Source organism: Protobothrops mucrosquamatus, unplaced genomic scaffold (assembly GCF_001527695.2).
Source record: "Protobothrops mucrosquamatus isolate PMUCROS unplaced genomic scaffold, P.Mucros_1.0 scaffold3608, whole genome shotgun sequence".
Taxonomy (NCBI): Eukaryota; Metazoa; Chordata; class Lepidosauria; order Squamata; family Viperidae; genus Protobothrops; species Protobothrops mucrosquamatus.
Window position 1 is genome coordinate 14,113 of NW_015389571.1, and position 13,141 is coordinate 27,253.

Genomic DNA, 13,141 nt, shown 5'->3' on the forward strand with positions numbered 1-13,141 from the left:
ACACCAAGCTGGCAGGAATAGCCAACACTCCAGAAGACAGGCTTAGGATACAGGAGGATCTGGACAGACTTGAACACTGGGCGCTATCTAACAAAATGAAATTCAATGGTGAAAAAAGTAAGGTTCTACATTTAGGCAAGAAAAACCAAATGTACAGGTATAGTATAGGGGGTACCTTGCTCAATAGTAGTAACTGTAAGAGGGATCTCGGAGTCCTAGTGGACAATCACTTAAATAGGAGCCAGCCGTGTGCTGCAGCTGCCAAAGAGGCCAACACAGTGCTGGGCTGCATTAACAGAGGGAGAGAATCAAGATCACGTGAAGTGTTAATACCACTTTACAAGGCCTTGGTAAGGCCACACCTGGAATCCTGCATCCAGTTTTGGTCCCCACGATGTAAAAAAGATGTTGAGACTCTAGAAAGAGTACAGAGAAGAGCAACAAAGATGATTAGGGGACTGGAGGCTAAAGCATATAAGGAAAGGTTGATGGAATTGGGTCTGTCTAGTTTAATGAAGAGAAGGAGGAGGGACATGATAGCCGTGTTCCAATCTCTCAGGGGCTGCCCCAAAGAAGAGGGAGTCAAGCTATTCTCCAAAGCGCCTGAAGGGAGGACAAGAAGCAACGGATGGAAACTAATCAAGGAGAGAAGCAACCTAGAACTAAGGAGAAACTTCCTGACAGAACAATTAACCAGTGGAATAACCTGCCTCCAGAAGCGGTGAATGCTCCAACACTGGAAGTTTTTAAGAAGAGACTGGACAGCCATTTGTCCAAAATGGTATAGGGTTACCTGCCTGAGCAGCAGGTTGGACCTGATGACCTCCAAGGTCCCTTCCAACATCATCATCATCATCATCATCATCATCATCATCATCATCATCATCATCATTATTACTATTACTATTACTACTATTATTACTATTATTACTATTAGGTGGCCAAGTACTTGAGTTTCAACTTCAGGATCTGGCCTTCTAAAGAGCAGTCGGGGTTGATCTCCTCTAGGACTGACCGGTTGGATCGCCTTGCAGTCCAGGGGACTCGCAGGAGTCTTCTCCAGCACCAGAGTTCAAAGGCCTCCATTCTTTGGCGCTCAGCCTTTCTTACGGTCCAACTTTCACAGCCATACATTGCAACTGGGAAAACCATGGCCTTGACTATACGCACTTTTGTTGGCAGGGTGATGCCTCTGCTTTTTAGTACGCTGTCTAGATTTGCCATAGCTTTCCTCCCCAGGAACAAGCGTCTTTTAATTTCTTGGCTACAGTCCCCATCTGCGGTGATCTTGGAGCCCAGGAAGATAAAATGGTTAATAAACCACAGCTGTAATGGGGCAGGCACACATTTCAATTCATAGTTAAGAAGCCATTCAACCTAGATCAGATCGAACCCCGGCACCACATCGCTAGGCACAGATTTCTTGATTTAAAAGAAAATTTGTGTGACCTGTAATAGAAAGACCCTGGAAACCTGCCCAGTCAATACTCACACTTCCCCCCCCCCCCAAGAAATAGCTGGCAGAAGGAAGCAGCCTGGGTTCCTATGAAAACCAGTCCTTTCTTCAGAACCTTGAGGACTAGAACCTTATTTTCATCTCGTAACCAGAGTCAGGCTTCCTACGCCAGGAAATGTCGAATTAAGATCTGGAGAGCGTTTACATTAGCTCAATTACAGGAAGTCCTCGACTTGCAACAATCCATTTAGTGACTGTTCGAAGTTACAACGGCACTGAAAAACAAGGGGCTTTTTCACGCTTAACAACCGTTGCGGCATTCTCACCAGTTACGCGATCCTGGGCAACTGGCTCGCATTTATGACGGTCGCAGTGTCCCCGGGGTCATCGGATCCCCTTTTGCGACCTTCTGACAAGCAAAGCCAGTGGAGAAGATTTGTTGTTAGTATTCACTTAACAACTGCTTAACAACTGCAGTGATTGACTTAACAACCGTGGCAAAACTCCCTTCACACAGAAACTTTGAACTCAATTCTTTTCCACTGCACTATTATTATTATTATTAATGATGATGATGATGATGATGATGATGATGATGATGATGGTGATGATAATAATAATAATAATAATAAAGTTGGAAGGGACCTTGGAGGTCATCTAGTCATCAAGTCCAACCCCCTGCCCAGGTAGGAAACCCTATACCATTTCAGATAAATGGCTGTCCAGTCTCTTCTTAAAAATGTCCAGTGTTGGAGCATTCACCGCTTCTGGAGGCAAGTTGTTCCACTGGTTAATTGTTCTAATAGTCAGGAAATTTCTCCTTAATTCTAGGTTGCTTCTCTCCTTGATTAGTTTCCATCCCTTGCTTTTTGTCCTGCCTTCAGGCGCTTTGGAGAATAGCTTGACTCCCTCTTCTTTGGGGCAGCCCCTGAGATGTTGGAACACTGCTATCATGTCCCCCCTCGTCCTTCTCTTCGTTAAACTAGACATCTTTACTTTACTTTTACTTTTATTTAATTTCTACCCCGCCCTTCTCCCAACGGACTCAGGGCGGCTTACAGCCATTTAAAACAATACATAATACAATAAATACTAAATTTAAAAAGTAATTAAAACAAAATATTAATTGGCTATTTCTTTTTAAAATTGTTTTAAAAAACCAGATTAAAATATCCCTTAGGCCAGACCTGCTAGCTTAAATAGCCATGTCTTGAGAGCGCGGCGGAAGGAGGGGAGATCCGGAATCACCCGGATCTCTGGGGGTAGTTCGTTCCATAGGGTGGGGGCTCCAACCGAGAAGGCCCTCCCCCTGGGGGTCGCCAGCCGGCACTGTCTGGCTGACGGCACCCTGAGGAGACCCTCTCTGTGGGAGCGTATCGGCCGATGAGAGGTAATCTGCGGCAGAAGGCGGTCTCGGAGATAACCAGGTCCGATGCCATGGAGCGCTTTAAAGATGATAATCAACACCTTGAAGCGCACCCGGAAAGCCACCGGCAGCCAGTGCAGCTCGCGCAACAGCGGCGTTACATGGGAGCGACGAGTCACTCCCATCACCGCCCGCGCGGCTGCATTCTGGACTAGCTGGAGCCTCCGGGTGCTCCTCAAGGGGAGCCCCATGTAGAGAGCATTACAGTAGTCCAGGCGGGAGGTGACAAGAGCATGGGTGACTGTGCGCAAGGCGTCCCGGTCCAGAAAAGGCCGCAACTGGTGAATCAGGCGTACCCGGTAAAACGCCCCCCTGGCCACATATCCAATTCCAGCAGCCGTTCCTCATATGCCTTAGCCTCCAGTCCCCTAATCACCTTTGTTGCTCTTCTCTGTACTCTTTCTAGAGTCTCAGCATCTTTTTTACATCACAGTGACCAAAACTGGATGCAAGGTTCCAAGTGTGGCCTTACCAAGGCATTGTAAAGTGGAATTAACACTTCACGTGATCTTGATTCTCTCCCTCTGTTAATGCAGCCCAGCACTGTGTTGGCTTTTTTAGCAGCTGCAGCACACGGCTGGCTCCTATTTAAGGGATGGTCCATTAGGACTCCGAGGTCCCTCTCACTATTGTGGCAGAACGTGGAGGATAACCTGCAATCCAAATAGCTCTAAGGATAATGCCCCAGTGTGGGGCTCACCACCCATCAGAATGCATCCTTCCTTTCCCAGAACATGGGGGGTTGCCACGGTAACAAGAGCCTTCAAAGCAAAGGGAACCAGGATGTGGTTGCCATAGCCACTAACTCTCTCCCCCCTCCCACCCGATTCCAAACTCCATGTGCTCCATGTGTCACTATAGAATTGCAGATGTCTCAGTTAAGGGCCAGTTGACTAAGACCGGATTATTGTGCCAGCCAGCCAGCCATGCCCTTCTACATAACACTCCATTCCCTTCTTGCCAGCATGCTGGCGGGGGAATTCTGGGAGCTGAAGTCCACATGCCTGGACTCCAATCCTCAGCTCCCAGAATTCTCAGCAAAGGCCGCGCTGGCAGAGGAATTCTGGGAGCTGAAACCCACACGTCTTCAAACTCACCGAACTTGAGAAACACTCCTTAGATCAGGGATCTCTAAATTGGCCCATTTTAAGACTTGTGGATTTCAACTCCCAGAATTCCCCAGCCAGTATGACTGGCTGGGGAATTCTGGGAGGTGCAGTCCACAAGCCTTCAAGTGACCCAAGGTTGGACACCCCTGTAGTAAAACCTTGTTTAATGGACAAGCAGAGGACAAAAAAATGTGCCCGTGTGTTTGAAATCTACTAAACCATGGTCTGTTAAACCACATCTGATTAAGATTTGGAGCTATTAGCCAAAATCATCCAGGAGGAAAGAGAGAAATTGGGGGGAATCCAGAGGCAACTTTTCCAAGTGTCACTCAATCAGCTTTCACCTCTAAGGCGGGACTCGAATTCATCGTCTGCTGGTGATTGGCCCAAAGATACGGAGGCAACTTAGATGCCCGAGGTATGCTTGCTGAGGAATTCTGGGAGTTGACGTCCACAAGTCTTGAAGTTGCCAAATTCGGAGACCTCTGCTTAGTTTAGACCAGGGGTAGGCAACCTTGGCTCTTTTATGACTCGTGGACTTCAACTCCCAGAATTCCCGAGCCAGAGGTTTCCAAGCTGAGCCATGCTGGCTCAGGAATTCTGGGAGTTGAAGTCCACGAGTCATAAAAGAGCCAAGGTTGCCTACCCCTGGTTTAGACCATTGCCGGGCCCCCTAGCCGTGGTTCCTCCTTAAATCTGAACCGTAAATCTTGCCATCTGTGTCATATTCCCTCTCGGCCGCCTTCTGCATATGCTCAGAGGCACTCTTTCTTTTTTTTCCTTTCCATCTGCACCTATTCTAGCGCCGTTCCCCCTTCCTTTTCCTGCTTCCCCTCTGAAAAATATTCCGGGGCTTCTAATTATTTCCCGTAAAAAAAAAAAAAACCCTTCACTTTTTTTTTTCCTACCCAGAAACGCTTCGCTTTCCCACGTCCTTCTCCAACGCACGTGTAGCACGAAGCCTCGCTCTCGGCAAGGCTCCCCGCCCGCTTCCGTCCCGTCTCTTTCCCATTGGCTGCGGTCCAGTTCTCCCCTTCGCTGATTGGCTCCGACGCGCTGCGATGTAACGAAAGTCCCAGGCCAACGTTCTAACCACGCCTCCCCTCCGTTATCAATGCTGGAGTCATAGCTGCGCTCGGCGTGTTACGCCTCGGGATCGGAACGCGGAGTAAGAGGTTCACGCTGAGGAACAGGTTAGGAGTAACTCCACCGGGTTGGAAAGTTACGTGCAGTGGGGGCGGAGGCGTAATAGTTGGAGCTGCCTGCCTCGACAGTTTTCCAACAATTCCGCGATTAAGTGGGCTGCAGAAGTCGGTGAACTGAGATTTAGTGGGAAAACGCGGGCGTGGGAACGCGGGCGTGCAAATTCTATTGTGCCTTCTCAAAACTCGTAAACGGGCTGCTTCTTGCACGCCCAAACTTGCAGGTTAGACTTATTTCCTGTACAGCCTTGACTAATCGCGTGGTTTCTTCTGATGCGATTTTTAAAAAAAAAACAAAACAAAGCAGATTTTAAGTTTTTTCAAAAGTTTTTTTTTTCTGAGTCGTCCTACCGTGCCAAGCAGCCAGACAATGAAAATCCTCGTGCCGTTTTAAGAGAGAGATTTAAAAAAACAAAAAACAAATTTATGCCAGGTTTGTTTGGTTTTTTTTAAAGTGCCATCACATTCTTTGCGTGGCGGTTTGAAAAACAAACCTGGCTTTAAAAATAACTTTATGAAAAGATCTCTCGTTGGGTAACCTAAAATAGTAGTAAATATTTTCTTCTCCTGTGGAATCTTTCGGGTTCTCCTTTCTTGCTTAAAAGGAGAGGTAGGTCCTGTTGAAGGACTCCAGCTGCTGACCTTGATTTTCTATTGTGTTTTTTTTTTAAAAAAAAATGCTTATGGGCAGTATTGATAAGTTTGTGTATTGTATTTATTGTTGTTGTGAATTGTCTAGAGTCGCTTAGACGAGAGTGTCTTTCCCTCTCTCACACACTCATCCTGAATACGTGCAGCCCTACACATACACACTTCTAGACTGTTGATTAATTTCCTCCAGAAATTAGCAGTTCTTTTACAGACTTGGAATACTGCATCCAGTTTTGGTCACCACGATGTGAAAAAGATATTGAGACTCTAGGAAGAGTGCAGAGAAGAGCAACAAAGGGGACTGGAGGCTAAAACATACAAGGAACGGTTGCTGGAATTGGGTATGTCTAGTTTAATGAAGAGAAGGACAAGGGGGGACAGGATAGCAGTCTTCCAGTATCTCAGGGGCTGCCACAAAGAAGAGGGAGTCAAGCTATTTTCCAAAGCGCCTGAAGGGAGGACAAGAAGCAACGGATGGAAACTAACCAAAGAGAGAAGCAACCTAGAATATAAGGAGAAACTTCCTGACAGAACAGTTAACCAGTGGAACAACCTGCCTCCAGAAGCGATGAATGCTCCAACACTGGAAGTTTTTAAGAAGAAACTGGACAGCCATTTGTCCAAAATGGTATAGGGCAGTGGTGGCGAACCTATGGCACTCATGCCAGAGGCGGCACTCAGAGCCCTCCCTCTGGGCACACGCACCATGCCTTGGAGATTGCAACCGTCCCTCTTCAACCAGCCACCTGCTAACTCGCCGAACTCACACGTGGCTGGATGCATCCCAGCATGGCTAGTTTCCCTCCCCCCCCCCCGTCCCATCCCTCCTGGCCTCGCATGCTCTCCTTTTCCTGGGCACAACCCACTGCATCGGCTCCTCAGCTGTCGGCCAGCTGTCCAGCTCAAAGGCGGCTTCTGTGAACTGGTGGCGGGCTGCGGAGCCCCGGAGTGTGTCGGTTGAGGGGCTGGCAGGCTATGGCTGCTGACGGACACTGTTGGATCCCATGCGCTCGCTGGCCTCTGTGTGCGGGGGCCAATGGTGTCAGGCAGCAGCCGCCCCGGCCCCTGCCTTGCCTTGCCCTGCGACAATGGCACCCCCGCCCTGTCTTACCTCACCTCGCCTCACCCCGCAGGACGAGCCTCTTGCCCACCGCCCCACCTGCCAGAGACCCCCTGGATCTCCCCCAATCCTGCCCGGCCCTCACAGGCATCCCTCCACACAAGCAACAGCGAGGTGACCATGCCCACCTTGGCCACACCCACTCAGTCTGCCATGACCACAACAGCCACGCCCATCCAGTGGGCCACGTCCACCTGGCACCCGGCGATAAATAAGTGGGTTTTGGGTTGCAGTTTAAAAGGTTCGTCATCACTGGTATAGGGTTTCTTGCCTGAGCAGGGGGTTGGACTAGAAGACCTCCAAGGTCCCTTCCAACTTTTTTATTATTATTATTATTATTATTATTATTATTATTATTATTATTATTATTATTATTATTATTATTATTATTATTATTACCTAATAACAATTAATTTGGTGACCATTCAAAGTTACAACAGCCCTGGAAAAAAAAATGACATGACCATTTTTCACACCATTGCAGCATCCCCGTGGTCACGTGATCAAAATTCAAACGCTTGGCAACTGACTCGTACTTACGACCGTTCTCTGATCCCCTTTTGCGACCTTTGGCCAGCAAAATCAAGGGGGGAATTCAGATTCGCTTAACAACCAGCTTACTAACTTTATCCCCCACGCTGATTTACTTAACAACCGGGGCAAGGGAGATCGTCAAAATGGGACAAAGCTCACTTGACGAACGTTTCGCTTAACAATTGTGGTCGTAAGTGGAGGACTACCTGTGTTTGGCTAGTGACAAGGCTAGGTTGTGGTTTTAATGAAAGTTTTCATTAGACTTTGTTTAAAAAAGTAAAAATAGCTAGCAATTCCTTTTTCCTATTTGAAACTTTAGGGGTCAAAGAGTTCATGGAGAACTAGATCGTTGGCTGATAAAACTGTTTGGGGGTTTGGAGCAGACCCAAATTTGGGAGGCCACAACTTCTAACCCTGTTGATTTTTGAGGAATGGACGATGGAAGGATGTGTCCTTGACTTAAACAATCACAATTGGGACCAGAATTTTCATTGCTGGGCAAAGTGGTTGCTAAGTGGGTCGTGCCCCATTTTTAGGACCTTTTTTAACACGGGTTAAGCCAGGGGTAGGCAACCTTGGCTCTTTTACAACTTGTGGACTTCAACTCCCAGAATTCCTGAGCCAGCATGGAAGAACTATGGCCCCCTCATGATGTGCGGACTTCAACTCCCAGAATTCCTCAGCCAGCATGGGGGAACTATGGCCCCTTCATGACTTGTGGACTTCAACTCCCAGAATTCCTCAGCCAGCATGGGGGAACTATGGCCCCTTCATGACTCGCGGACTTCAACTCCCAGAATTCCTGAGCCAGCATGGGGGAACTATGGTCCATGACTCGTGGAGGCAGGTTATTCCAGTGGCTAATTGTTCTCATTGTCAGGAAATTCCTCCTTATATTCTAGGTTGCTTCTCTCCTTGGTTAGTGTCCACCCGTTGCTTCTTGTCCTGCCTTCAGGCGCTTTGGAGAATAGCTTGACTCCCTCTTCTTTGGGGCAGCCCCTGAGATACTAGAAGACTGCTATCCTGTCCCCCCTCGTCCTTCTCTTCATTAAACTAGACATCCCCAATTCCAGCAACCGTTCCTTATATGTTTTAGCCTCCAGTCGCCTAATCATCTTTGTTGCTCTTCTCTGTACTCTTTCTAGAGTGCCAACATCTTTTTTACATCGTGGTGACCAAAACTGGATGCCATATTCCAAGTCTGTAAAAAAACTGCTAATTTCCGGAGGAAATTAATCAACAGATCCGCTTTGTTGCTCTTCTCTTCCAACAAGCAAAGTCAGTGAGGATTCGCTTAACGACTGTGTGATTCTCTTAACAATTGCAGTGATTCACTTAACCGCTCTTGCAAAATTGGTCGTTAAACCGGGCACCATTCATTTAACAGCTGCCTTGCTTAAGGAATGGAAACTCTGCTTGCGACTGTGTCCGTAAGTCAAGGACTAGGAAAGGGCTGTAAATTTTGGTAGCCATTACTATAATGGCTGAGTTTTTAAATGGAATCACAGGGAGTCCTCGACTTACAACAATTTGCTTAGTGACCGTTCGAATTTACAACGGCATTGAAAAAAGTGACTTATGACCATTTTTCACACTTTACAACCATTGCAGCCTCCCCAGGTTCCTGAGATCTTAATTCAAATGCCTGGCAACTGACTCGTATTTATGACAGCTGCAGCGTCCCGGGATCACGTGATCCCCTCTCGCGAGCTTCCGACGAGCAAAATCCACGGGGAAGCCAGATTCGCTTAACGGCCGGGTTTCTAACTTGTGACCTGCAGTGATTCACTTAACGACTGGCCAGGAAGGTCATAAAATGGGGCAAACTCATTTAACGGCAGAAATGGGCGCGCTTGAGGTCGTCGGTCCAAGGATCACCTGTCCTTTTCTATCAGATTTGTCTTTCACGGACTGATATTTGTGTAGCATTTTCAAAGGCGAGATGGAGAAAATCGTAATTTTGTTTTTTTATTATTTCCAATTAAAGGATAAATGATCGGGGTTCGACCGTGGGCGCCGTGCCCGTTTGCCTAATAATGAGTACGAATTGTTGCGCCCCGTTGTGCCGTTTTCACCAAATAAGGAGATAATTCTGCAGGAGTCTTGTCTGAACACATTGTACCCAGGGATTGTGTTTCTGTGTGACTCGTCACAAGGTGACATTCCTGGCATGAGCATGAAAGAACAGCAGCCATCCCCAAGTGACTAAGGACTTATTTTGTGCCCTGGCAAGCAGCCCAGTGGGACAGACGTTAATTTTCTGAGCATATTTGCATTAGCTGGATGGATGGAAACTAACCAAAGAGAGAAGCAACCTAGAACTAAGGAGAAACTTCCTGACAGTTAGAACAATTAACCAGTGGAACAACCAGCCTCCAGAAGCGGTGAATGCTAGAACAGTGGAAGTTTTTAAGAAGAGACTGGACAGCCATTTGTCTGAAATGGTATAGGGTTTCCTGCCTGAGCAGGGGGTTGGACAAGATGACCTCCAAGGTCCCTTCCAACTTTATTATTATTATACATGAACCTCAGTCAACTGAACATTCAAATTGGCTGGGGCTGATGGTTGACACGGGTTGCTGCCAGCATCCAAGGTGTCAACCAGGTACCTCCTTAAAATGTAAAATGTTCCGAGTAGCGCAGTCTTTTGCAGCATTGCTGGAATTATTGCAGGAAGCTGCAGTTTCTTGATGTATTTTGCAAAGTTTTTGGACATAGTTCCCAGTGGCCCGATGACAATGGGGATCACTGTTACACGTTTCATCCATAATCGCATAGTTTCGATGGCCGGGTCGCGATATTTCATAATTTTTTTCCAGTTCTTTTTCTTCCACTCACTCTGGCATCTCCTGGTACAGTGATATCAATCAGGTGTACGCTTCAGTTCTCTACAACTGCGATATCTGGCGTGTTGTGTTCCAAATGATGATCTGTCTGTATTCGAAAGTCCCACAAGATCTTCACCCTCTCATTCTCAACCACTTTTTCCTATTATTATTATTATTATTATTATTATTATTATTATTATTATTATTATTATTATTATTATTATTATTATTATTATGGATCATCGCACAGTCAGCCAGATGTTCAGACTGGATTTGGCATTTTTGTCTACCTATCGAGTCCTTACCCAGGACCTGGGATAGGCAGATTCAGATGTTTGATGGTATTACAGATCTCGTCGCAGGATGAAAGCAGTTCCTAGTAGGGCCGCCTTTTGCAATTGACTAATGGCAAATTTGTCAATGCCGATGATGGTGTCCAAGTGGTGCTCCAGTTGTTTTGGGATTGCACCTGTGAGAAAGGAAGAAGTTTAAAAATAAAACAGTCACAATTGATTAACAATAGAAGGATTAGCCAAGCCCTGCACGTAGGCACTAGATTCCAGGAGGCTTGGCTAGAAGACACACTTAACAAGACAAAAGGATGGCAGAGAGAAGTTCTGAACAATGGAACTGAGGGGGAGGGATGATGTATTCTGGCTAGGCGGATCGGACAGATTGTGCCCCCGGAAGTCCTCTCAAATGGGACCTAAGGGGAGGGGATGGGGGCGTCGCGATAGGAGTGTATATAATGTTATGAGTTTGAATATTTTTGTGTGGTCTCTGGGTTTAGAACTTCCTGTTGAAGTCTCTCACCAGGATCCACCACACTTTGCAAACCGCTTTTCTATTTTCTGCAGAATAAACTCTTTTTCTTACCAATCCAATTTTGTTGGTATTTTAATCACGTTTCCAACACACCCAAGGCGCCTATGACTATTGGTACTACCCTTGCTTGCCTTTGCCACAATCTTTCTATTTCTATTTGTAGGTCTTTGTATTTTGTTATCTTCTCCAGTTCTTTCTCGTCTATTCTGCTGTCTCCAGGCACTGCCACGTCCACTATCCAGACTTTTTTGTCTTTCTTATTGACATTATTATTACTACTACTACTACTACTACTACTACTACTACTACTACTACTACTACTACTACTACTACTACTTGCCCTTTCCCTTCCCTTCTCCCTGATGGCTGGGTTCAGATTATGCTCTACAGTCTACAACAGGGACCGGTTCCATGGAGAGAGGTTTTTCTGCAGATTGGAGGGTTGCGTGGTTTTGCGTACTGCCTACATCCTGCGGATGGGGCTTCGCTTGTTTGTGCGGACCGGTTGCTAGCATGCCGCAGCCCGTTACCGGGCCACACACCAGGGGGGTTGGGGATCCCTGCTCTACAAAATGTTGGACTTGCTTGCTGGCAGAGTCTTTTAGGGCCAACCTAGAGAAATTTTAGCCCTTGGTGACATGGTTTCCATTTTCAGCTCCATCATGAGGACTAGAAACGAAGGAGCGTTAGAAAAAGACCAGAGTTTAAAAAAAAAAAAAAAAGCAGGAAAAATATTAGAATTCGGAATCAGATAAACATAAATGCCAGTATTTGGGAGTTGTCAAGTATTAGCACTTGAGAACTTTACAAGGTAATCCTCCACTTGCAATTATTCATTTAGTGACCGTTTCAAAGTTATAATGGCACTAAAAAAAGTGACATGATCTTTTTTCGCGCTTGTGGCCATCGCAGCATCCCAGGGTCACGTGATCAAAATTCGGATGCTTGGCAACTGACTAATAATAATAATAATAATAATAATTAAAATAATTAAAATTAAACTTAAAAAAATAAAAGTTGGAGGGGACCTTGGAGGTCATCTAGTCCAACCCCCTGCTCAGGCAGGAAACCCTATATACCATTTCAGACAAATGGCTGTTTATGACGGTTGCCAGTTCCCGGAGTCACGTACGACCTTCTGACAAGCAAAGTCCATGGGGGAAGCCAGATTCACATAACAACCGGGTTGCTCACTTAACAAAGGCAATGATTCATTTAACAACGGTGGCGAGAAAGGTCGTAAAATGGGGTAAAACTCAAAAACTTTAACCAATGTCTCACTTAGCAGCCGAAATCACAGAATAACAGAGTTGGAAGGGACCTGGGAAGTCTTCTAGTCCAACCCTCTGCTCAGGCAGGAAACCCTATATACCATTTCAACTCCATTCTGGTCATAAATCAAGGACAGGGAGCAAACCCCATTCCCTACTAGCACTGAAAATGTCATTTAGTCTCTAACTTCTGCAAGCCAATCGCCAAGGTCAGAGAGCACCAATGATTCCACTAAGGCTTTAAAACAGGGGCCTTCAAACTTGGCTCTTTTATGACTGGTGGACTTCAACTCCCAGAATTCCGTTGAAGTGCACCAGTCATAAAAGGGCCAGGTTTGAAGACCCCTAGTCTGGATCGAAGCCTGCAGTTTCATCAAAATGGCCGACTGAGGAATTCTGGGAGTTGAAGTCTACCAGTCCTAAAAGGGCCAAGTTTGAAGACCCCTGGTCTGGATCCAAGCCCGCAGTTTCATCAAAATGGCCGACTGAGGAATTCTGGGAGTTGAAGTCCACAAGTCACGAAAGGGCCAAGTTTGAAGTGCCCTGCTTTCAAATCTCCTGAAGTCCAGTGTTTTGAGTTCACAATGTACAGAATTAAACTTTTATGGAATCCAAAACGGGGCGTTTGTTATCCAGGCCAAGCCGAGAGTTGTCTGGTAACCTTTAGGAGGTGGTTATTTTTGAATCCCGTGTTCCCAAATTTTGAGGATTCTATTCTT